We start from the raw sequence: 25,835 nt of genomic DNA, 5'->3' as shown, positions 1-25,835 counted from the left end.
CGATGGGTGGTCTCCTGGAATTTGGGCCCCGAACCTGTATTTAATGTAGTGTTGTGCTTTTAACCCTCCTTTGGGTCTTCTTGATCCGGAGCTGCTTCTCCAGCCCCTCAAGATCTCTCTGAATCCACACTCTGGGGTGGGCTTCCTGGCTCTCGCCTCCAGCTCTGTGACTCTGAACATCTGACTTCTCCAGCCCCTCAAGGTCTCTCTGAATCCACACTCTGGGGTGGGCTTCCTGGTTCTCACCTCCAGCTCTGTGACTCTGAACATCTGACTTCTCCAGCCCCTCAAGATCTCTCTGAATCCACACTCTGGGGTGGGCTTCCTGGTTCTCGCCTCCAGCTGTGACTCTGAACATCTGACTTCTCCAGCCCCTCAAGATCTCTCTGAATCCACACTCGGGTGGGCTTCCTGGCTCTCGCCTCCAGCTGTGACTATGAACATCTGATGAGCGTGCCGCTTGTGTCTCCACGGTGTCACCCGCAGCACCCACCCAGAGGTGGGGCAGAAGGCTGGGGGTCCTTGGCAGACCCTCCTCCCTCTGCTGGCCTGACATTGATCCCCGAGAACATCAGTTCATATGGTTGTTCAACTTGTGAAATTTCCTATTATCAACCTGCGTATCTCCACTTCGCCCAACAGAAAACCACGAGACTAGCTTTGCTTTAAAACCCTGAATAAAAGCTTAAAAAAAAAATTCCTGATGAACAGAACAGCTTTTTGGTAGGCTTCTTAAGTTTAATTTTTTCTACTCCTTCTTCTCCCCCAACAAGGATTGGCCTGGAAGCAGGCACATCTCAAAGCTTTCATGTTAAATGCAAAGCTCTGCTTTTCCTTTCATTTTACACTAAGAATTTCTTTTCCAGATATTTCTACTCTACCATAGTCCTACATGGCAGGCTTTCTTTTTTAATATTTTTATAGAATTGGAAGTTAATAAATTTTTCCTAACGCCGTATCAGCTAGCTGAGTGGGAACATTCATATTTATATTCAGGTCTGTCCAAGGTTCATATCATACCTGCTATGTTACATTAAAACTATTGTGGCTGAAAATGGCAGGGAACTTTAAAAAGATGTTCATTGTGATTTTTGAGACCCTCTTAACCCACCATTTGTTCCAGAGAATATTAAACTCAATTACTGATGGTCAAAATAACACATATCACAGCTGCCCAGAAGGTGACATCTTAAAACACCCACGGGGACCTCGCACTTGGTTCCCTTTTACAAGAATCCTCTAAGGTATGAACACATGTGCACGTGTGCATGCTCAGTCACTCATTCGTGTCTGACTCTGGGACCCCATGGACTGTAGCCCACCAGGCTCCTCTGTCCATGGGATTCTCCAGGCAAGAATACTGGAGTGGGTTGCCATGCCCTCCTCCAGGGAATCTTCCCAACCCAGGCATCGAACCTGCATCTCCTGGACTGCCAGCGGATTCTTTACTGTTGAGCCATGAGGGAAGCCCTATGCAGACATATCTAGCCATTTCATCCTGAAGAACACCAGCCCCTACAAAGGAAAGGCAGCTGTGCAAAGCCAGCTGTCCCCCACTGCCCTCTCTGCCAGTCTTCACAAAGTCAAGGCCTAGACTTGTTGAAGAAAATGATTCATCTCTCTCTCCAAAGAATGCCGACACCACGTGTACAAAAGATTTCTTTCTTTACATCAATTCCCGAGGACGTTATAATCACTTCATGTAATGTAAGCAATTACGACCTTCCAGGTTTGGTAGACCTGGAAGTTTGGTAGGTGAGTAATAATGGAAGGAAAGACTATTCAGGTCTTCTCACGGGGAGATTTCAACGAGTCCAATCAAACTAATTAGCAAAGACTCAGTTTTACTTGGAATAAGAAACACACACTCTGTTGACCTTCCAACTTCAGTTTTGCACTATTGGGCTCAAGTCCCAGACTTTCCATCTTCCTAGGTTGGTAGACCCAGCAGAAGCTTCACTGTGATCACCCATCTGCTTTATCTTCTCATATACAATCAATTTCCTTCCTGTTCTCCATGTTAAGGGGCTGGCCAAATCCTTCTGAGAGGATGATATTATAATTGAGAAAGTAAATAGACCATGAAGTTCAAATGACAAATTACATACACACATTTTTGCCATTTTAAAATATAATAGAAAATACTGTCTTCAATTCTGAGAACTTCGCATCTTCTCAAAAGAGTTCCAACAATTTTGATATTTGAGTTTTAAAGTAGCATTAATAATATATTTAAATATTTGAGTGTCAAGACTCAGAAAACCAAAGAGACAATTAAAAAACAAAAGTTCACCTTGTGCTTCGTTTTGTGATATCACAATAAACTTGCCAATATGGAAACTCTTACATAGGCTCCCTGACTTACAAATGAGTTTTCTCATTTAACATTGACTAGAAAATGAACAAATCTTCAGAATAAATACAGTCTCCGTTGAAGGGAGACTAAAGTCCAAGTCCACACAATGGGAAAATGTCTTGCAGATTCAATCCTCTTTCGCAGAAGGCAATGGCACCCCACTCCAGTACTCTTGCCTGGAAAATCCCATGGACGGAGGAGCCTGGTGGGCTGCAGTCCATGGGGTCGAGAAGAGTCGGATACGACTGAGCGACTTCACTTCCACTTTTCACCTTCATGCGTTGGAGAAGGAAATGGCAACCCACTCCAGTGTTCTTGCCTGGAGAATCCCAGGGACGGGGGAGCCTGGTGGGCTGCCGTATATGGGGTCGCACAGAGTCGGACACGACTGAAGTGACTTAGCGGCAGCAGGTATGGACAAGGATAAAAAACGATACCTGACACTCAGGCCATTACTCCTAATTAGCCCACAGCAGGTATTACTAATCAATCACACACTACTGCCAAGCTCAGACACGTCAGCCACCACAACCTATTTCAGCTGGCACAGAGCTACTTGACCCTGACTCTGGGGCAGGATGAATGGCTGCTCTGATAGTTAAGGTTTCTTATGTGAAAAAGAGAAGGCTACAGTAATTCAAACATATCCAGCAAAGATTCTCTGATACTTCACAGGAAAAATGTCTCTGATTTCTGGATAGAACCAAGGACTGGGCAGACCATGCATGCTCTGCATAGCTGACCATGGAACTGGAGGGAATCAAGCCTCAGACACTTACAGATGGGCACGGCTGATTCAACCGGGTGGATCTGTATCAGACCAGGGCGTGCTGAAACCTTTACCTTTCTTACTGATTTGAAAACGGTATATATGAAAGCTGTCTAAAATGCTATGGATAGAAGAATGACTTAATACAATGAACTGTGCTTTTCAACTGAAAAAAAAAAAAAAAAAACACAACATCTATGATAAATCACACAGGAAAGCCATGACACTAATATGTGGTTTTCTACAGCTAATGTTCTAAAAACAAAATGTTCTTTTGGCACGGACCTCAAAATTTGTCACGTTCTCATTAGTCTTGAGGGCAACAGTGGTACTTTATACAATTCTAACCGTCAGGCAACAAGGAGAGCCTGAAGTACCGGATTTCTTTTCAAATGAGCAAAAAATTGCAAACAATACATTATGACAAATACGAATATCTTCAAGTTCATATTATTCAAATTAATATTTTATTTTTTTAAGTAAAAATACAATTTACGGAAAAACATCAAACCACAATGTTGAGGAACTGCAATTTCTTCCATTCAGAAATAAAATATAAGAGATTGTTATAAGGTGCTCCCATTTATAATATCTGTAATATCGTTTCTCATATTGGTTTCCAATGATATATATTTAATATATATTCAACATATGCTCAAAATACATATGCTCATATATACTCAAATTATATAATTTGAACATATATATATATATATTTTTTTTTTTTTCAAAGAGCTGTGTACTAGCAAAAAGGTTTTGGAACAAAGAAACAGGATAGTTTTTAAAAATGAGCAAAACCACCTCCTTTAACCCCAACACCCGGTTAGAGATGGAGTACTAGTTTTCTCACCTTTTACAGAACGTCAAATTACTGTTTTAAATTCCCACCCCAACACAGCATTCTTAGAGAATATGGACACCATCATTTTTTGTCTTCAATTTTAATAAAGAAGGTGTCTGTAGAGTTGACAGACGTATTATAGAAGAAAATAAAGAGAACACCCCCAATGGCTCCTTCAAAGCGTATTTAAAATCCTGTTTCACGGAATCCTGCTTTGGTGGCTCTGTGGAGTCCTTCTAAGACACCACTGGGATACGTAATCCTCGAAACAAAGTCAGAGGCCCCGCAGCTGAGGAAGAAGGTGGGAATGGGCCTGGAAGGGTGCAGGGGAGGTTCAGGATGGGCCCTGCAGGCCCCTCTGGGGCTCAGGGTCCGGCAGAGGTCCTGGCGGGGACATGAAGCCGGGGAGAGGAAGCAGGCCCTGTGAGCGCGGCCCACCCTGGCCCGAGCAGCCCCCTTCACAGAGCCGGCCTGGCCCAGGACAGGTCTCCCCAAATGTGCTGAATCCCAACCCTCAAGGTCTTTGCACCTGGGCCTCACACCGACTGGTGCTCCCAGAGTGACAAGCTTGCCTTCCTCCTCCCGGGGGTTTAACATCTTCAGAAGGATTAATGCTACATAATTCACACAAGAAAGCTCTGGAAAACTTCATTATCTCCCTCTCTTGGACACTCATGGAGCTTTGCGGCTTTTGCGAAGTAGATTTCCCTCCCCCAATCCATTGTATATATATATGGTAGCAATAAACTATCTGAAAATGAAATTAAGAAAACAATTCCATGAACAATAGGATTTTCAATCTGAATTTTTTTTCAGTCTCTCTGATGGAAACTGGCAAATGCCTGAAACAATAAAGTAGAAAGTAACTTTTCAAAATCTGTGAAGCTAAATGAGTGTTGAAGAAATGGAAATGATTAAACTTCCAGATCATTTTTTGTAGGTGTGTAGCATTCACACTGGGAGAAGGCAATGGCACCCCACTCCAGTACTCTTGCCTGGAGAATCCCATGGACAGAGGAGCCTGGTGGGCTGCAGTCCATGGGGTCGCTAAGAGTTGGACACGACTGAGCGACTTCACTTTCACTTTTCACTTTCATGCATTGGAGAAGGAAATGGCAACCAACTCCAGTGTTCTTGCCTGGAGAGTCCCAGGGACGGGGGAGCCTGGTGGGCTGCCGTCCATGGGGTCGCACAGAGTCGGACACGACTGAAGCGACTTAGCGGCAGCAGCATTCATGCTTCTGGAGACGCTGACACTTAAATAGCACCGCTACTTTTGAGACACCCTGTACCTCTCATAACCTGGCGAGTTTCTCTGGGGCTCTAAATTACTCCCTTCCAGTTAACCGATGTCCTTCCATCACTCTACAGCTGTCTTCTCTTGATTTAAAGTGAGCTTGTCTTTGGTTTCTTCAAGATTTTGAGGTAATATTCTCTGACAGAGCATTGTTTTCTTGACCTTGAGTGTGAAATGTAAAAGCTGTTGTCATGGATATGCCACTGAGATCACTTTACTATTCCTACATGCTATTAACGTTTCACCAGTTCAGGAATCTGATTTAGGGAATGTAATTGCACTACCTTTGGGGAAGAGTCAAGTGACCACATTTCATCAGATGCGTATGTTAGATTTTAGTTTTTACAACACTGATCTACATATATAAAGTGATACATTCATTTTAGGAGGATTTCTTTGCTTGTTTGTTTCTTAACCATAACCCCAGCCAGAATTCTTATTCACCTATCAGAACATACATATAAAGATGGGGTGTGTGTGTCCGTATTTTTTTAATGAAATAGATGTTTTGTAAACTGTGGCTTCCTCTAAGACCTTCTCTTCTGGTCTGTTTTACTTAACAACATTTGTTGCTTGTGACTCATTATGTGGATTCAGGGCCCATTAACGTACCGATTATCAAGTCTGAAAAACAACAGACTAGGTATAACGAGTTAGCCAATGCCCACCGGGGTCACCCTGTGACTCTTTTCTATGCTTGCACCCCATGTGTTTTCATAGACAAGATGCAGGCAGAACAGAAGTTCCTCTCCTACTGCAGTGAGCCCCCGGGGGCCTGTACTGAAACGCAGAGTCTGCTTGGGCTGGGCTGGGGTGCGAGATTCTGCCTTTGTGCCTGGGGAGGTATGGATGGACCAGTCTGGGGGTAGCAGGCTAAGAAGAGGGGGTGCAGAGGAGCAGGGCGGTGTGAAACACCTCCCCACCACCACACAGCCCTGCTGCCTCCAAGCGGGGTGGGGGTGGCCTGCGTTCACTGCAGAGGAGGCCCCCTTACGCTTTCATCTTCTCTTCTGTGATCTGGACTCTTGTGTCCTTCCTCCAGAACCAACCTCCGCCAAAACAAGCAGGGACAAGGCCACTCTTTTGGTGACTGCCAGGAAGCCTTCTGGATGGGATCACCCCAAATTGTGGACAATTACTTTGTCTGTCTCAGCAAAGCAGGGGCACCAAAGATGATGCCGGCCAACCAGAGTGTGACTTACTAACCTTTCGTTTCAGGCACCTGTTAAACTGTGTAACCTGCTCATCAAGGTGGACACACTCATAACACACTTCTGAATGTGACGGCAGGAAGTCCTGGCTTTCAAAGCATGATTTCATAATTCTAAGCCACGGAGTCAGAATCCCCACACTAGGAAACATTGATGGTCAGTTACTGTACCTGGTACCATACTGGCTTTCTGCACCTCCGCCTCCAGAATTCGGAGGATACGTGCATTGATAAAATGAAAATAGTCTTAATTTTGGTGAGGCTGTCTTTTGTGGAATCATTTTGTGCACCTATCTGGAGGGACAGGGAGTGGGCTCACCCACTGCACCCAAGCATGTACCTGGCACATACACATTTGATTAAAAACGTGAACGTATGAGCGTGATTTTTTAAATGTGACAACTTACTTTATTAGCTGATTTCTCATTACAGCATTTGCTTTCTTGAATTGAGCAGGGCGCTTTAATAAGAGGGAGGCAGAAATGAAGAATGGCACCTTCCAAATCACATGTGTTCACGATGCGGAAAGGGAGAAGGGAGGGGAGGGGAGGCAAAAGAGAGAGACAGACAGACAGAGCAGGGCAGCGATCCCTGACCCCCGGGGGATGGGGTGGCAGGTGGAAGAGGCAGCTGACTGCAGATGCCTCTTCCCACCCCCGTGAGGAGCAGCATCTTCGTGAAGGGTAATGACAATTAATGCGGAGTTTGGGGGACAGAGGGGATGAGGGTTGGAACTGAGGTCTAAGGCAGTGGTTTTCTGGCGGAGGGGCTCGTGGTGGAAATTATGCCTCCCAGGGACAACTGGCATCCAAGGTCCGGAGACATTTTTCACCTTCATCACTCAGGAGTGGAACACAGGGCTTCCGGCGGGTGGAGGGTAGGGAGGCTGCCCAACATTCTACAAAGCTCAGGGCAGCCCCTACAGCAAAGAACTGGCAGCCCCCAGATGTCTGCAGTGCCCAGGTTGAGACCATGACCCAGGGGTACAAAGGTAAGCCTGACAGGAGCCAGAGGAGAAGCTACTAGGAAAGACAATGCACTCGGCAGGCCCACTGGACTATTTAGGGCACTGGGCGAGAGAGAGGGAGACAGCGTGGATGGAGATGAGCTCAAGAAGGGGGTCCGGCATCGGCGGCCCGCCCCTTCCACTGGATCCCCAGTCAATCGCCGGTGGGCTCGGTTCCGCTGCTCCCGCTGAAGGCAGCCTACGCCTCTTCCCAAGCACAGGGTGCAGAGAAGGCAGCCACCCTCGGGTGGAAACGCACCATGGGCTACCCTGTGGGGTGACGCACCTCTGGCGAGAAAGGCTCCCCTGCGGTGGGTGTGGACCCCGCCCCGGCGCCCATCGGCTGGGCTTCCAACTGCCAGAAACTGCATTCCTTTGCCTTGAGGCGTGCTCTTGGCTGCCCAAGTGGCAGTCCTGAAATGCCAGGAAATCAACTGCCTCTTCAGGCAGCCCTGCACCAATGCCAGGCAGGTCTGGATGAATAGGTCCCGGCCCCCTTGCCTCTGGGTTGGGCAACCAGCAGACCTGCTTCACACTGTCTCCCAGGGCTCTGCAGTGTGCCCACAGTGGCGAGGTGCTTGGCAACACCCCCTCACTGGCGGCTGTTCCTGTCCTGCCCCCCTCCCCCCCACTCTCATATGGGTGCTTTCTTTACCGTCCCCCTAAAATAATTTGCATTTCAATTCTCAGCTCAGGGTCTGCTTCTGGGAAACCCAAACTCTAATGGCAAGTCTTTGGAAGGGACACTGGGGGTGTCGGTCACTTGATCCTCAGGTTCCTCGGATGTGGGAGATCTCTGGGTTCTCAGTCGCCCTGTCTCAGAGGGTCCGACCTTCCCACCCCCTGGTCCTGAGAACAGAATCCCGGGATCCGCTGAGCCACGGGCTCTAGACTTACTCCTTTCAGACCATCAGAAACGCGGCTCATGCCAAGTACATTCCAGTCTCTCCCACATCGTTAGCTTGAGGCTGGCAGGGAACCCAAGCACAATCCCTACAAGTCTCAAGTGCCCCTGAAGTCAAACCTCTGCAAGAACTTAAATAAGTAACACTTGACTCTGGGAGGGAGGTCTTACTCTAGTGCCGGGAACAGGCAAAGCTGGAAACAAGGGCGGCTGAGGGTCAAATGAACTTGGACGGATTACCAGGGGGGACCGAAAACCACAGAACAGCAACATGGATCAGCCGTTTCAAACCCCTGCGAGACAAAGGAGAGACGTGAACTGTAAGCCCCCTCGGGGCGATGCTAAATCACTCATCTTCCCTACAGCGGGCATCCGAGATGCTAAGGAATCTCAAGAAAATGCTCGGCGCTTGAGGCATGTGATGGCGGCAGTGTATCGAGGGCTCCCCACGCCACCAGCAGCAGGCCAGTAGACAGCGATGCACCCGACGCCTTCCAAGGACTCTGACTCCTCGGGGACCGAGCCCTGCCCTGAGGGGGTCCCACAGTCTCTGAGGACCGGCGTGCAGCTCAGGGTCTGTCCACAGGAAGCCACTCCTAAGGGTGGCTCTTTATGAGTCCTCTGAAGCCAGTCTTCTCTGATTGTGGGTGCCGGCTGGGTTTCATCTCTGCTGAGAACATCCACTTTGGGGCCCTGATTTCTCGCCAGCGTAGGTGGGGGGACAGGAGATCTTCTATCTCAGTTCTTAGCTGTGTAGAGCTTTTTTTTCTTTCCTTCTTTCTCTTTTCTTTAAAAAAGGGAAAAGAACAGCAGAGCTTTTCTGCCGGGCAATCTATTCCCTTATTTATAATGCAGGACAGCAGCGCCTTGTAAGTGTATATTCTGGTTCATCTGAGGACACACGGTTGTTCATTTTAAAATTAGATTCATCCTAATTATACAAAAACAGCCTGCATGTGGTTGGTCAAAACAGCAGGACAGCATTACTCAGCACCTACCTTCTGAGCCTGCCATCTAGACTCCACTAAACTTCTTTAGCACACAGCCCCTGCCCTCTTAGAACTTCAAATCCAGCAGAGAAATAGCCACCTCATTGACCAATGTGAGGTCTGGGCAATGAACAGTGAGGAAATCCATATAGTAAGAGACTTAACATGTACTATCACCTTTGGACAAAGGGTTGAAGGAAACTGTCATTAAAGGGGTACGTTTCAGCAAGGAAGAAACAGAGATCATTTGGATCACAATCCTAATGAACCAGGGCAGGCCTGGGGAGCTCCCTGCATGAAGGATATTTGGAAGCTGGGTTGAAACAGAAGCAGGAAAAAATATATGCTAGACTGTAAGGGACAGAGGGCTTCCTTGTCGGCTCAGATGGTAAAGAATCCACCTACAGTGCAGCAGACCCAAGTTCCATCCCTGGGTCAGGAAGATCCCCTGGAGAAGGAAATGGCAATCCACTCCAGTATTCTTGCCTGGAAAATCCCACGGACAGAGGAGCCTGACAGGCTACAGTCGGAAAGAGCTGGACATGACTTAGCACACACAGACAAGGGACAGAAGTTTGTTTTTGGACAGCAGAAAAACATCAGAGCAAGAAGCAAGAGTAGATGCTACAAAAAAAAGTCAGTAAGTTAGTCAGCTTCAGCATCACACTCAGTCCAAGTGGGAGAACCAACTTTGTGTTCAAGAGCCTGGAGCCCTGGGCAGGTAACTGACCATCTATTATTTTTATTTTATGCAAACCCTGAGGGTTCCCTGAGTTCAACGACTGACCACAGAACATATCTCTTGAGGCTGAAAAATTCCAGGACATCTCTAAAAAGTAGAGAAGAAAATGGCAACCCACTCCAGTATTCTTGCCTGGAAAAGCCCATGGATGGAGCAACCTGGTGGGCTTAAGTCCATGAGGTCGCAAAGAAGCAGACACGACTGAGTGACAAACGCTGTGACTATAAAAAGGAGACTGTTACCAGTAAATGCATCCTAATGATTTAGAACTGAAAAAAGAGTAACTAATAATACAAAGTGATCAAGGAAATTTGATTTCCTGCCTTTGGAACAATCAGGCTCCATACTTCTAGGGTGCAGGTTGACGTAACACAATCAATTTTACAACTTCTGAAATAATAAGATAACGATAAGACTGTTTCCCCATGTACCGCGCCCTCCCAGGCACTCTGGACTGGCTACACAGTTCATAACCACAATCTCATTTAGTGTCCTCAACAAGGCTGTGAAGTATCAATACTATTTTTATTGTACAGATGGGGTGGCTGGAGTTCAAAGTGGTTAAGTAACTTGTCAGAGAGACCGCAAGCTAGAAGGTGGCAAAGCTGGCATCCAACTCAGTGCCTGAGTGATGCCACCCCTCTACCCATAACTCCTGATCTCCCCCCAGCGCCCCGGCTCTCAACCAGGCCAGGACCCCAGGCCCCCCGTTTCCACCCTCCCTGCAATTCGCACTTTGTCTCTCAGAGAAGGGGGATGTCTCTCCTACCTGCTCTGTGACAGGACTTTAAAATAGGACATTCCTGGTGCCCACACTGCAGGCTACCCTTTGCCCCAGGGATCCTAGTGAGGGGCAGTAACCAGTGGGGCGTGACTGAGAGAAGTAGTTTTTTCTTGTGACGGGATAGCAAGGAGTAGCTGGATTCAAAAAGATACATGCACCCCAAAAGCAATACTACTCACAACAGCCAAGACACAGAAATAACCTAAATATTCACCTTCAGAGGAATGGACAAAGAAGATGTCATACATATATACGATGGAATACTGCTCAGCCATAACAAAGAATGAACTAACGCCATTTGCAGCAACATGGATGCAACTAGAGATTATCAGACTAGGTGAAGTAAGTCAGAAAGAGAAAGACAAATACCATACGATACCGCTTACATGTGGAATCAAGAATACGGAACAAATGAACCTGTCTATGAAACAGAATCACTGACACAGAGAACAGGCTGTGGCTGCCAAGAAGGATGGGGTCGGATGAGGGATGGATTGGGAGTTTGGGATTGGCAGATGCAAGCTACTATATAGACGGATAAATAATAAGGTCCTACTCTAGAGCACAGCGAATTACACTCAATATCCTATGATAAACCACAGTGGAAAAGAATATTTTAAATAAATAAATATATATATAACTGAATCGCTTTTATGTACAGTAGGAATTAACACAGCCTCGTAAACCAACTATATTTCAATGAAAAAAAAAGTCTTAGCTGGATTCTGTACTTGAGAGGCACTTATCAGGATTAACTTCTTCATATTGCAAGTTTTAATTTTCATAACTACTGAAAAATATTTCACAAAAATAGACTGTGCCATCAAAGACAGCCCTGCTTAGGGTAATATAAAGGCAAATGATTCTTTTTTTACTTTTTACATGTCTTTAGCATGATACCTCTGATCACTGGTTGGTCCCAGTTCTTAATGAAGTACAGGTCCCTTACTCTCAGAAGAAGACATTTTAATAATAATTAAACGATAAGTTTTCAAAAAGGTAAAATATGCAGAGTCAGAAGGAAAGAGCTTCTTTGTTCTCTTCACTGACCTCACTTTTATTATTCATTTCTCTCTTCCACTTCCTTCACCAGATGCATTTCTACAGAACAGGCTGAATATCTGATCAAACACATTAATACATTTATAATTTGGGAAGAAAACAAGCAAATATCCTTTTTGACTAAAAAACATTGGGCTTCTCCATTGTAGTAAGGAATGATAAATAGAATAAATACTAGGAAACTTGCTATTTTTAGTCAAGATATTATGTAATGAGTCATTTATTTAAACTGTCTAAAGCTCTGTAAAACGATTCCAGGAAAATGGCTTCAACTCCTCTGTCAGCACACCAAGAATCAGCTCTGCCCTCTGCTTCCTGATAGCTCCACTTTTCATTTTAGTTTCCTTTAAAAAAAATGCCAGCACAAATGAGGACCTCCTGTATAGCACAGGGAACTCTACTCAGTGCTCTGTGGTGACCTAAATGCCAAGGAAATCCAAGAAAGAGTGGATGTATGTATGTACCTATCTGTCAGTCACTGAGTCGTATTCAACTCCTTGTGACCCTGTGGACTGTAGCCCAGCCCCACCAGCTTCCTCTGTCCACGGAGTTCTCCAGGCAAGAACACTGGACAGGGTTGCCATTGCCTTTTCTAGGAGATCTTCCTGATCCAGGGATTGAACCCAGGTCTTCTGCTTTGCAGGCAGACTCTTTACCATCTGAGCCACCGGGGAAGGCCTTATGTATATGTAAGGCTGATTTACTTTGCTGTACGGCAGAAACTAACACAATATTGTAAGCAACTCTTCTCCAGTGAAAAATTTTAGAACGTGTCAGCATCATTAGTAATGTGCCAGTTACACCAGGCTTGATCGGTAAACTCCCAACACTATATACATATTATGACCCACACAGATTTATTAAGAAGTTCCAGATGACAGTCAAAGACTCCAAGGAAAAGGCAGGTGTAGGCAGATTAAAAGTGACCCCGTAAGAGTGAGCAGGAAGGGAGAAAACAGATCTGGGTCAGCTAGGAGGGCGATCCTGCACTAAAACCCAGATGTGGGTTACCTCGTCACTATGGAGAGGTTTCCACCACGTAACGCCTGGTGGGCTGCCATCTCTGGGATCGCACAGAGTCGGACACGACTGAAGTGACCTAGCAGCAGCAGCAGCAATGCCTCCAAACGCACCAAGACAGCTCTCTGAGGAGAGCCTCCCAAGAACTGAAAAAGAGTGGCAGAGAGGGGCAGATGACTCCCGCCCCAGCCCAGGGCCGTCCGGGAGGCGGGGCTGCACGTCCCCTCCCACTTCACCAGGTGTGGGCAGGCGATCGCTGTCGCTGGTGGAAGTGGAGCAAAACGATGCTGTGTCCCTTCCAAGCCGAGGCAGGGAAGAGGCCCGTTCTGCCCCGTCTCTTCCCTTCTAGGGGTCTGACACAGTGAGGACGTGACCTCGGAAGCCTTGAGCTGGAGACGGAGGGACCAAGACCCAGGAAATCCGGAGTCTCCAAAATTCACACAGAGCAGAGCCCCCAGTGAATCCGGAACAGCAATGAAAGATACAATTTTACTTTCTTTAGCCCCTGCCCGTTTTTTTTTTTTTTCCAAAGCTTGATGTTTTCCTAACCAACACATATGGAGAGAAAAGGTAAGTGTCTCAATCACTTGAAATAATGCATAGAGTTTCTTTGTGCATGGAATTTGATAGAATCATAGATTTTTAAGGCTAAAGTTGTACAGCCCAATTCTAGCAGCTACTGGCCACCAATGGCAATTGAAAACTTGAAATGTGGCTAGCTGAGGCTGAGATCTGCTACAAGTGTAAAATATATACCAGATACTGAAGGTTTAATACAAAAAAGTAAAAATCTCATTATTATTTCATATTATGTCAGTAATTTTTGAATATATTAGATGAAATAAAATATACTGTTGAAATCAAACACACTGGTTGCTTTTTTACTAATTTATAATGTGGCTACTAGAAGATTTTAAACTACATACGTGGTTCACTTTATATTTCTATTGGACTCCTGCTGGGAGAGTAGGTGTCAGCAAATTACATGTCACTGTTTTTATAAATAAAGCTTTATTGGTACAGAGCCATGACTATTTACATACTACCTGTGGCTGCTTTTCCACTACAGAGTAGCTGAAAAGTAGGACTCTCAGAGTAGTCCTGAAAAGCTCAACATTTGTATTATAATGGCTTATTATACAAAGTGTTTGTAGAAGATCTGTTTTGGGTTACTAAGAAATAAGACCAATGATAAGAAGTATCATGCTAAGGACATAGAGAAGGAAAAGAAATCATTGTTTGTCTTTGTATCAGCCTAGGTAGGGCTGTCCTTGACTTACAAGGGTTGTCCTTGTAAAATATTTGCAATATTTTTGAAAATTAAAATTTGCAATATGAAGAACTTAATCCTGATAATACCCAGATAAAGAATAATTTTGAAATTGCCTAATTCACCTACTCTAACTACTTCATGACTAAGGAAATTAAAGCTCAGATAAGTGAAGAGACTTGTCCAAAATATTTTTACTCTAAATTAAGTGGTATTTCCATAAGGTCATTATCATTCATTCACTCACTGATTCATACTCTCCACCCATCTCTAATTTTCATCATTAAAGTAATAAAATCCCTATCAGAAAATCAACACGTAATAGCAGAGGAACCCTTGAGTAATATTGAGCAACAAATAGGCTGTAAGATAGTTTTTAAATTAAGCTTCATTTGAAAATACTTTAAAGAGAACCTATCATGTAATCTGCTTTCAAATTAAACTTGAAATTACCCCAAACGTAGAGCCAGCTTGCTAAAAATATTCCTTATTGGAATTAAATGTTAAAAATTTGCCACATCTTGGAGAAAGTGAAATCTGTTCCCCAAGACTTCACAGCAACATATAACTGCCTCGTTCTAGCAGCTACCCTCATGTCAGTATATTATTCTAGAACCTTTCACTGGGCTCGCCATTTCCAGTCTCCATCCCACTCAAGACCTACTCCAAAAAAACCCTTTCAAAATAAAACTCTCATACACTAACCCTTAGTCTCTTCAAGATAAAACCCACTTTCCTTATTTGGCTTCGAAAGCCTTCATCATGTGGCTCCCACCTGCCCCCATGGCCTCATTTACGGTCCTCTGCACATCCAAGTAAGCTCCCTGCAATCCCCGAATGTGTCATACTTCTATCCCATTTCATACACTTGCAGATGGTTTTCCTACTCCTAGAACTCTCCCCACCCCCCATACACTGTACTTACTCCATCACAGAACTTACTTATATTGTAATTGATTGTAACTGTGGAAGCACTAATTCTACCTCTGTGGGAGCAGTTAATATTTAACACCTCACTGCAGGTCCAGTGCTACGTTACTTCATTTAATCTTCACTGTGTTATAGAGGAGATGGGGCACAAGCAACAGAGTCAGGGGAAGACAAGACAGGAACCCACACATCACCACTCTTAGCCAGGTTCTTAATTCTACACCAGGGGTTTTCAGTGGAGGTGATTTTGCTCCCATGAGACATCTGGCAATATCTGGAGACATTTTTCAATGGCTGCAAGTATCTAGTGGGGTAAGAGGCCAGTAATGCTGCTAAATATCCTATAATACACAGCACAGCTCCTCATAGGAAAGAATTGTTCAGTCCCAAATGTCGATGATTCAGAGGCTGAGAAACACTGCTGATGCTGCTGCTAAGTCGCTTCAGTCGTGTCTGACTCTGTGCGACCCCATAGACGGCAGCCCACCAGGCTCCCCCGTCCCTGGGATTCTCCAGGCAAGAACACTGGAGTGTTCTGCTCTATGCTAAATTAATGCCTGTAGACTGACGCAGGAGACTGAGCATCTTTATAGCAAGGATCTTTAAATGTTCACCATGGGGATCCACCACAGAGCCTGGTACCCAGTAGATGCCCAGTGCATATAGGATGGATGGGTGGACGGATGAATGCAGGAATGGAGGGATTAATGGATGGATGGGTGCGTGGATGGGGGTGGATGTAGAGATAGAGGGCTGGATTGAGGAATGGATAGATTTCAGGAGAAAAGAAACAAGGTGACGTTTTTAAGGCTTGGTTCTGTGGCATCTGAAATAAAAATAAATTGGAAAACACATTTTTAATTAACAGTAAATGAATTCATATAGAGTACATTCCAGAGGATGCCTTAGCCTTAGCAATACCTCACGTGTATGAATCTGTAGTGTGAGATCACATTAACAAGCTAAGGGCCTAGGAGTATCTTTCAAGAATCCCTCACAGGTACTATACTACAGGATAAATTGATATGTTCATCATCCACACAGGCCATAATTTACATTGGTTTTTTTTTAGATTTCCTGTATAAGGTTCCCCTGGTATCTTTAAAAAAAAAAAACACAAATAATACAAAGATATACAACTGTATGCTTCCTCCTGTTGTAACTACAATTCAGATATAAATACATTATTCTAGGTTTCCAGATGCTGGGAGTAAAATAAGGAGGAGAAATTACAATGAAGCTGAGGCGAAATTCAGAAAAGTAAACAAAAATATATAAGGCAGAAATAAACCATTCTATGCCTGGAGTCAATTAATTTATCTAAATACCAGAAATGAAGTCAAGAAAAGATATTTTACGGTTATAACATTTTTAAAGTAACAGCAATTTAGCCTAATCTTTATATCATCACAGTGGCAGCATTAAATACTATTGAATACAAACTGATAGATTTTTCTACAGAAGAGCATAAAGGTTCACTGTGAGTGATCGCTTGTCATAAAATGCAGTAGAAGGGGCGTCCCTGGTGGCTCAGTTGTAAAGTATCCGCCTGCCAATGCAGAAGACATGGGTTTTATCCCTGATCTTGGAAGAGCCCACGTGCAGAGGAGTAATGAGGCCTGGGAGCCACAACCTCTGAGCCCATGTGCCTGGAGCCCATGTGCTCTGCACCCAGAGAAGCCACTGCCGTGAGCAGCCTGTGCATGGCAACGAGAGGGTGGCCCCCACTTGCCACTGCCAGAGAAAGTCCCGGCAGCAACAAATACCCAGCACAGCCAAAAATAACTAAGTAATTTTAATTAAAAAATGTAGCAGAAGTTAAAGCCTGCCTGCTAATCCACCACAGCCATGTCCAACTCTGAGACCCCATGGACTACAGCTCCCCAGGCTCCTCTGTCCATGGCATTCTCCAGGCAGGAGTACTGGAGTGGGTTCTCATGCTCTAAAGCAGATGGGACTATTTTTTCGGTAAAGAATCTGTCTGCAGTGCAGGTGACCCGGTTTGGATCCCTGGGTTGGGAAGATCCCCTGGAGAAGGAAATGGCAACCCACTCCAGTATCCTTGCGTGGAAAATCTCAAGGACAGAGGAGCATGGTGGGCTGCAGTCCATGGGGTCGCAAAGAGTCGGGCACGACTGAGTGACTAACACCATGAATTATTCCTCACAACCTTTTGCATCCAACTTTGGCCATTTGTGGCCACACACACACATGAGAATATGGTGATCAAATACGTTTTGGTACATGCTGCCCCTGTACACGAGCATAAAAAGCAGGCTCTGGAAACACTTGCATTAAGTTGTTAACCTGAGGACTTCCCATAGAGTAACCAGTATAAACTAAAATCAGGATGTGCCCAGACATTCAGGAGCGTGGAGGAGGACGGAAATTGATGACAGGCTTTACAGCTGGGGACATCAGCAGGGCTGTGGCGTCTCTCTCTGTGGGAACCGCGGCTGCAGCCAGAGACGAGCAGTGCCTTTCTCGCTGTACGTGAGAACAGGACACAGACTTGTCAGAGGAGCCTCTGCGAGTACGGACATGCAAGTGGGGAGATACTGATGCAGACGGGAGAGAGAAAGGAAAACGCTGACCCGAGCCCAAAAATGTCACGATCGCTAACCTCAATCATGAACTGCTGAGCAGCTGTTCTGAACAACCAGGGCTGAAATCTGGGGAAACAGTCTTGAGACAAACGAAAGAAAGGAGGAGCGTATCAGGACCTTCCCGGGAACCACTGAACAACCTACATCACAAGTGTCAGAAGACGCAATGGGCTCCGAAGACGACGATCACACAGCCTGCCATCCAAACAAGGGCTGTCTTCTCCACTCTCCTCAACACAGACACTCCTGGGCCTCCAGAGGAGTCAGACAGCGTACTTCTCAAATGAAGAAGATACACCTGCGGTCGATCAGCGTATCTGTCCAAGCTTTTGCTTTCATCAGCTCATCATTCATGACTTTCTGAATAAAAAACCCTGCATTCTTGATCACAGAGGAGAAGCCATGATACCTGAAAGCTCTTTTTTTTTTTAAACTAGGAAGTTGAGTAATTAGTTCAGTTCAGTCCTTTCCTAATTGTTATATGTGCCCCATCTACAGTCCAGTTTTGGCATACACACACACACATGCAGGAACACACATGCATATGTTATTACACATATTACATACAGTTATCTACACAATGCAAATAATACAAATATTACTGTATGCCGTGTATACACCTATACATATCCATACATGTATATGTGTATGTCAGAGCATCTGTCATGAAGGAAAAGCTACAGTATGCTTCCTGGGAGACAGCCAAGCTCCTGGGTCCTAATTCTTGGGTCTCCTGACTTGTCACTTGAAAAGGATACTTAAGTTCAGAGCAGAGCTCAGTTTCTCACTCAATAAAAATAGTACCACAGAAGAAGAGCTGCCAGGACATAAAGTCTCCAAAGTGCCTTGAAATTAGGACAGTATGGACCAAACAACGGAGAAGGCAATGGCATCCCACTCCAGTACTCTTGCCTGGAAAATCCCATGGGCGGAGGAGCCTGGTAGGCTGCAGTCCACGGGGTCTCGAAAAGTCGGACACGACAGAAGCGACTTAGCAGCAGCAGCAGGACCAAACAACATGAGCATTAAATGTAGATCACGATTCTAGCTGTCAGTTGGGCAGATTCCTGAGAAGACGTGGAAATACTATTTGTGACTCGGTAATGTGCACATTCCCCCTCGCCTGCACTGGCCTAAATGTCACAAGTGACTAACACTTTAGGCCCTTAAGGTGGAGAGTGAGCATCCTTAATCAGAGATGCACCAGCCTAAATGTATTCAATCCCAGACCACATGGATCCCAAGAGAGTCCTGGGTGAATCGTGCTGCAACTTACACTAATACACATGGGTGGGAAACCTCACAAAACCATCACCTCCTCAGATTAATAGAAGTTTATTTTATTTAGGAGGCCACGTGAGGGACCCCGACAGGCATTCCATTCCATCACAGTGGAGACCACTTCAGAGTCTCTCCGCATGAACATCACCTAGTGTCTCACAGTTCACTAGGCTGCATGCTGAGCTGCAGAGCAGCTAGAGGGGCCAGGCACACAGTAGGTACACAAATCTTTGTAGCCTAAAAGAGAAATCAAGTCAGGTAATTAAAATGAATTTAAATAAAGCAAGGAGTTCACCTGCCGTCTGTCGTTCAAGCAGCTCAGACACGAGAATAAACTCTTCTAGCAAAATTCTCAGCAACTGAGCGACTTCCCTTTCACTTTTCACTTTCCTGCATTGGAGAAGGAAATGGCAACCCACTCCAGGGTGCTTGCCTGGAGAATCCCAAGGACAGGGGAGCCTGGTGGGCTTCCGTCTATGGGGTCGCACAGAGTTGGACATGACTGAAGCGACTTAGCAGCAGCAGCAGCAGCAAAATTCTCTGCTGTGATATGGACATACAATATAAGCCAGGCAGCAAACATTCACTTGAACAAAACTAAGTCAGAAGATGACATCAGACACAGTACCAGACAGGACAGAGAAACACGTTCCCTTCTGCCCCTCCCATTCATTCTTCCAAAGGAGCATCTCCCTGAGCCCAGATGTCAGAGCCATGGCTAGATGCGCTATGAGTCAAGGATGAGGAAACCCACAACCCATCATCACGGTTCAGAGGGGAAGACAGAGATGAAACAGACAGAAACAAACAAACTGTCCTGCAGGTGTGCGCTTAGTCACGTCTGACCCTCTGCAACGCCATGGACTGTAGCCCGCCAGGTTCCTCTGTCCATGGGGTTCTCCAGGCAAGAATACTGGAGGGGGTTGCCATTTCCTAGGCCAGGCGATCTCCCCCACCCAGGGATTGACCCTGCGTCTCTTGTGTCTCCTACACTGGCAGGCAGGTTCTCTGTCACTGCACCGCCTGGCAATACAGACTAACGCACAAAGCATCAGGGCCACCTGCTGAGAGAGGTTTATAGCCGCAGGGCCATCTTCCAGAACCTGGACCTGAACCGCCCTCTCAGACTGCTCCAGTTCAAAAGCTTGGCTGAGACACTGGATATTTGAGAAAGTCAGCTTAAAGAACATGTTAACCATTCATTCCTCTAGGTCTGAGCTCTATTTCTGCACTAGAGACAGCGTCCAAAATCTCCACCACTGAGCATCGGAGCTCAGGCCCCCACAAATAAAGTCCCACCAGGTGACTTTCCATTACTATACTTTCTGCATCGTTTTTTCTCTTGCAGGTTGGCAAAAGACTTTACCATATAAAGAGCTTTACTTCATTTTCTGTAGAAATGAAGTTCAAGTTACGTGACAGGATATTTCATGGGAGTATAACTGGTTGGCATGCGTGTAGAGGTAACCCTTTACAAATGTTATCTGATTTATCCTCACAGGTTCTGTACATACTTGCCACCTCAGTGGCCCCCTCCCTGCCTTTTCTTTTCTGTTAACTTGGACACAGAAGTTCAGAGCTAAATTAAAAACTGAAACGCAATAAGCACTTATTTCAGTTTAATTTATGCCTAAGATGTTGATCTCTCTTCCTTCATCATTTTTTACTGGTCTCATCACTTTGTGGGCTTTTTTTTACTCTGCATTTACTGATACACGTTTCTGGAAGTCAATACTCTGTCAACAAAAATAAATGACCAGAACCATCCATTGTAATCTCCTTTTAGTCTCAACTGTCACAAGAGTTTTCATGAATAGCTAATTTGAAGACGCCCCCTTGGGTATCATACCTCCGTCACTTGGAAACTCAGATAGTGTAATATTTGCCGTAATTATCAGGTTCAGAATCTGTTTATGAAACGGGGCAAGGAGACAGGAAAGAGGCTGACTGACTGAACTTACGTGCAGGGTAGCGGCCCAGGGTATTTCCTGATCTACCAGCAAGGGGATACTTGTATTGTGTGCTGGGTCTTGAAAGTCCCATTCGCCCCTTCCCCTACAGCTACTTTTGCAGACCAGTGACACCACCACATGCCCTTGGGCCCCTTGGGGCTGCCAAGGCCAAAGGCGCTGCCAGAACTCGCTGAGTGAGAAGGCACTGCGATCATCCAGCGATGTCTGTTCCCTGGAATCTCACTCTCGGCACTGACAATGCCTCTGGAACTCATAAGCGTCTGCTGAAACCCAGGGAGCTGAAGGTCAGTGTCTTCAGGGAATGAAGGTAACATGTAAGACAAACCGCTGCTGAGGGTTTCCAGGCACTCAAGGCAAATGCCCCCAGGAAGAGCTCACAGAAATAACTCTGAGTTGTCACAACACAAAACAGGGCCAGCTTTCATATCAAAGGAGAGAAACTGAGCCATTTACACGTGGCGCACACACAGGTACAGACCTTGGCACACCCCATCCACACTCACTCAGATGCTTACTTAAGTATTTGTGGGAACACGGGGTTTGGGCACAACCATTTATTTACTCAACAAAGATTTATCCAGCACCTACTTGTGTGCTAAGCACCGGTCAAGATGCTAGATAATTATGAGTAAACAAGGTAGTCAAGACTCTTTTTCTCATGGACTCTATATTCTAGACAGGGGAGACAAGTACTCAACAAGTAGCAACTGAAATGAACAATTCATATACCAAATAACACCACGGAAGAGGGATAAAGGTAAGCAAAAACAATGCAAGGGTTCTGAGAAGCAATGGGAGCCTGCCTTTGCTCCAACATCAGGGAAGCGCTCTTAAAAGAAGCAACACATAGTCTTACAGTACAATGACAAAAAGGAGCTCAAGAAACCAATCATCTTTACTCTGATTTCCTTCAAAAAGATGAGCATACTAAAACGAAATGTGCAATGTCATTTGTGGCTCCACACACCATGTTTCAGCAACTGCAAAATTCCCAGGAAAGGAAAAGGATCCATGACTTTCTCCACTGGGAAGGAAAGTTCAAGAAACCTCCTTTTCCCAAAGTTGCTAAATTAAAAGGGATCTTTCTTAATTTGCCTCTATAGCTAAATTTGCTACAAAGAGTCTAAAGAGGGGTAAATGGAATGCTAATTTCTCTTTTAATGTCAGTTACTTTATAAAAAGCATTTTTCAATGTCAATAAAATTATGCCTTTGCATTGTAATGCCAACAGGAATTGCTTTATTTAGGAAAAGTCTATGGCTAAATTCAGTATCATTTGCTTTCACTTGTTGAAAAATAGAAGCAAATCACATTTACTAGCAGATGACACAACTTCAACACACAATTAAACTTTGAAATTCATTAAGATTCTGATGATATCTATTCAACATGCACAAATAATAAGTGACTGTTCACCAAAGCCTTCACATATGTCATCTTGAATAAGTTGCTTGATATTGAATTTCTGTCGAAGTCAATTAAAACGCTTAGCTAGCTGGCATGAAAACTCCTGAAAACATCCACTGCTTAGAATAACTTTCATTAAAACACCTTTTTCTTTCCTGTTTCCTAGTCCCTGCCTTGTTTCAGAATCGGAGAGGCAAGCAGCAGTGAATCAGGGAGCTGATCTGTCACTGTGAATATCCAGAATGAATCCGTGAAATATTTTGACTAACATGCAATTTGTATCACTGTGCAATCCAGAGCATGCTATATATTACTGCAATGTAAATATTCATACTAAAAGAAGGTCAAATAAAATTATTGCCCCAAAGGTCTACATTACCCAATATACTGATACTATTAGAAACTGCTGTGCTCTGTTATTAATACACTGTCCAAGGAATGCTGAATTTCTTGAACTTCAAAACAGGTCTTTGACTGACTCTCACAAGCACCTAGGATCAATAACATGCTAAGGAGAAGACTTTGTTTCATGTATTTACTAGGCTTAGTGTTTGAATCTTCACAAATTCTGTGTGTGAGAAGGGCGGATGTCTGCTCAGGTAAACGCTCCTCTCTTCCTTCGCTTCACTTGACGAAACTGTAGTGCTTCCAGACCCCACCTTGAACATTTCCCATTTGGGGAAAATTCTACATTGAACCTTCCAGACCCAAAACACTCACCCCACCTCCACTGAAAACAAATCAGAAGACTTAAGATTTAACAGTAATAAGAACCTGATGATGGTCGCTGGGAAATAAAAAGCACCACATCCACCAGGAGTAAAAACTCCCCCAAATGAGACCTTCTCTGAGGGGTGGCGGGGGTGGGGGAAAGCGCGCAGCTGGCACCACTGCGCGGATCGGAACCGACTCGAGATGGCCCAGGGGAAGATGCTGCGTCAAGAGAAGCGAAGCAAGAAGCGCGACCCGGAGGCAAGCGAAATCATCCGCAAATCCCCGAGGAGGTGGGCAGACGCCAAGTCGCCAGGCGCGGGCACCGGCGCACGCCACCCGCGGGGTCCGTGCCGCCTGCAAAGCCCTGAGCTGCGGGGCAGCAGAACAGGGGCTGGGGGACCCGCCGTCCCTTTAAACCGGCTCCGCCGCCACCCCCCCCCCCCCGCCCCCACCCCTCAGCCCCGCTGTCTGCCAACCTTTTCCGAACCCTCGTGTCATAGAACTTCCTCATCATGGAAACTTCCACTGGGTTCGGCGCCGAGGATGCCAAACTCCGGGTCACAAGGAGGCTGGCAACCAGCCGGGGCTCGGGGTCCGAGGGCCACGGCCGCCCCAGCCGCCCCGCTCCGCCGCTGCCCACGCCGCGGCTCCCCGAGGGTGCCCGAGCCGGAGGGCACCTCCTCCCCGCGGCGGGGCGCGGAGCCCCGGGGGCGGGCGCCCGGCGGCTGACACCCCACCCACGCCCGCCCGCCCGCGCGCTCGGCGTCGCCGCTCGCACCCCGAGGGGTTCCCGCGACACCCCCGCCCGCCCGCCCTCCGGACAGCCGGGACTGTCGCCCCCGCACCCCCGCCTCCGCGCCGTCCTCTCGCCGAATTACCGGGGCGCTGGAGCCGGCCGGGTGGGGCGCCCCCGCCGGGGGAGGCAGCCTGCGGGCGCTGCCCGAGCCCGGAGCTGGAGGGCCGCTTCCCCGGCGCACTCGCCTTATTCATGCAAAGTTAATCCCCGCCGCGTCACGGCCGCCCGCCCGAGGACGCGCGCCCGCCTTGGCCGAGCCCCGCAGTCTCCACCCTCCTCCGCCCCCTCCTCCCGGCGGCGGGGTCCCGGGAGCGCGTCCTGCAAAATGTCAACTCCCCGGGCGGAGAGGGGCGGCCGGGCCGGGGCCGCGCCGCCCGCCGGGGCCGCTCCACTTTTATAGGCGCGGGCGGCGAGCGCGGCCCGGCCGCCGAGTCCCCGCCTCTCGGGCCCGCGCGCCCGGCCCGCTCCGGGCCGCTGCCCTCCTCCGGCCCCGGCGCCCGCGCCGCGTCTGCCAGCCGGTGACCTGGTTTCCCCTCCGGCCCGCCCGGCGGCGGCGGCGGCCCGGAGCAGGCCGGCCCGGATCCTCCCGGGGCGCCGCGAGGAAATGGCCTCCCGGGCGCCCGCCGGCCCCCGACGCCCCCGCCCCCGACGCGCCCGCCGCGCCCGGCCCGCGCCCCCCAGCCCCGCGCGCCCGGCCCGCGCCGCCCGGCTCACCGCCTCCGCACCTGCCGCCCCAGGTGCGGGCGCCCCGGGCCCCGTCCCGGCCGTGCCCTCCACCCCGGAGTCCTCCCCCCGGCGGCGATGTCGCGGCCGTTTTGGTGGCCGCGCGTCCACCCACCCGGCTGCGTGCGCAGGGAGGTTCGGGCTCGGGCGTCATTCCTCTAGTCGGCAGAGAGGAAGGGACGGGGAACGGGGACACGGGCCGGGAGGGGTGACTTCCAGAAGCCCGGGCTCCGCCGGGCCCCGGCCGCCGCGCTCCTGCCTCCTCCTCCAAACCACTTGTGGCGCGTGTCGGGGCAGACGCGGCGCTCTGGCTCCTCCTGGGGCCTCGCTCCCGCCGGGCGTCTGGCGGTCCCCCCCATCGCCAACCCCGGGACTGGAAGTTTTGGAAAATACCTGGCTTGCGCTTGAGGGAGACACCTCTCTGCACCACCCCGCACATCCTGGGAGCCCGGCGCGGGGTGCAGACCCCGCACGGGTCCAGAAAGACCGCCTGGATCGTTTGTCTTTGCCCGGGACACGTCCAAATAAAACCCGGAAGACAAAAATAATTTATACTCCTGAAAAGTCCTGCCCGAGTCAGATACGCACTTCTAAAATCCACTCCCCACCCTAGTCCTGAAGGCCGAGGGTCCAGGCTGGGAGAAGAGGAAGCAGGCTTCTGCGGTTCTGGGCTAGAAGCGTGCTTGTGAAAATCCTCGGTACCCAGAAAACGAAAATGTCATCGGTCAGAAGCTCGGGTTGCCAGAAAGCTATTTGGACGACAGGGTATAATGATTTTCTTACAGATAATATTAAAATAATTCCGACTTCATTATTCAATGTACACATGTATTAACATAACCAACTGTTTTGACAGAGCTTTGACCTTTTTTTAGCCTCAACTGTCTGAACGATGATTTATTGGAGAGTTTTCTAGATCTGCAGCCAGTGACGTGTGTTTTAGTCCCAATTCTTGTGAGCGTTCCGGGGACAGGGATGAGAAGCCTCTTGACAGAACTGTCAAGAATTCAGAAACTGCCCTGCTCCGGGGCGCATCGTTGCAGACCCCAGGATTCCCTGGAGAGATGGAGGGACCTCTCGCTTCAGAGTCCGCGGACCCACTTTCCCCCTGGGTCCTTGGCAAGAAATCCGGGCTTTTTTTTTTTTTTTTTTTTT

The 25,835-nt window shown here is 47.4% G+C and overlaps 1 protein-coding gene across 5 annotated transcripts in view; it reads right to left on the bottom strand.

The window, feature by feature from the left end:
- THRB (thyroid hormone receptor beta) overlaps positions 1-25,202 on the bottom strand; it is a 437,396-nt gene extending 412,194 nt beyond the window's left edge. Inside the window, exon 1 of one of the 5 annotated variants that reach the window (XM_027530213.1) lies at positions 25,074-25,202. The gene's annotated coding sequence lies outside the window, so the exon portion shown is untranslated. Of the gene's footprint in view, positions 1-23,637; positions 23,799-24,039; positions 24,279-24,795; positions 24,962-25,073 lie in introns of those variants that run through there. The other 4 variants (XM_027530212.1, XM_027530210.1, XM_027530217.1 and 1 more) reach the window with 4 other exon arrangements.
- Between the last annotated feature and the right edge of the window lie 633 nt (positions 25,203-25,835).

This window comes from Bos indicus x Bos taurus, chromosome 27, assembly GCF_003369695.1.
Source record: "Bos indicus x Bos taurus breed Angus x Brahman F1 hybrid chromosome 27, Bos_hybrid_MaternalHap_v2.0, whole genome shotgun sequence".
Lineage (NCBI taxonomy): Eukaryota > Metazoa > Chordata > Mammalia > Artiodactyla > Bovidae > Bos > Bos indicus x Bos taurus.
This window is presented reverse-complemented; position numbering and strand designations above follow the sequence as displayed.